The sequence below is a fragment of the Octopus bimaculoides genome, chromosome 23 (genome assembly GCF_001194135.2).
Source record: "Octopus bimaculoides isolate UCB-OBI-ISO-001 chromosome 23, ASM119413v2, whole genome shotgun sequence".
Classification (NCBI taxonomy): Eukaryota; Metazoa; Mollusca; class Cephalopoda; order Octopoda; family Octopodidae; genus Octopus; species Octopus bimaculoides.
The window spans coordinates 10,012,996-10,013,743 of NC_069003.1; the positions used below are offsets into that span (position 1 = coordinate 10,012,996).

The window sequence follows — 748 nt, forward strand, 5'->3', positions numbered from 1 at the left end:
AACCGTTCATCATCTGACACAAGATCCCCTCCTCCAATGCCCTCCCTCCTTTCTCAAAGATTCCTTGTCTTGCAAAGCTACTCGATGACTCTGCCAGTGCTGGTGCCACTGAAAAAGCATCCAGTCCACACTGTAAAGTGGTTAGCATTTGGAAGGGCATCCAACTGTAAAAGTCATGTCAAAACTGGCCTCGCCTGTGCTGCTGGTGCCATGTAAAAAGCACTCAGTCCACTCTGTGAAGTGGTTGGTATTAGGAAGGGGATCTAGCCATAAAAACCATGCCAAAACAGACACAAAAGTCTGTTGTAGCCTTCTGTCAAACTATTCAACCCATGCCAGCCTGGGAGGCGGATGTTCAATGATGATGATGACGGTGATGATGTATATATATGTATAGCGTCGCCTTACTGGCACTTGTGCCGGTGGCATGTGAACAAAACATTTGAGCGAGGTTGTTGCCAGTGCCGCTGGACTGGCTCCTGTGCAGGTGGCATGTAAAAAACACCACTTCAGCGTGGCTGTTGCCAGTACTGCGTGACTGGCCGGTGGCACATAAAAGCACCCACTACGCTCTCGGAGTGGTTGGCGTTAGGAAGGGCGTCTCTCACTGTTTCTTGAGTAACGCTGCGATGGACTGGCATCCCGTCCAGCAGGGGGGGAACACATACACCATAGAAACCTGGCCCATGAGCCTGGCTAGGCTTTAAAAGGGTGCAAAAGAAAAGAATTGGTTTTAATAATGACTATC

At 49.5% G+C, this 748-nt stretch overlaps 1 protein-coding gene across 1 annotated transcript in view; it reads left to right on the plus strand.

Moving 5' to 3' along the window:
- The window catches only part of LOC106878797 (myotubularin-related protein 9), a 43,527-nt gene that overhangs the window by 20,923 nt on the left and 21,856 nt on the right, over positions 1–748 (plus strand). The window lies entirely within an intron of this gene.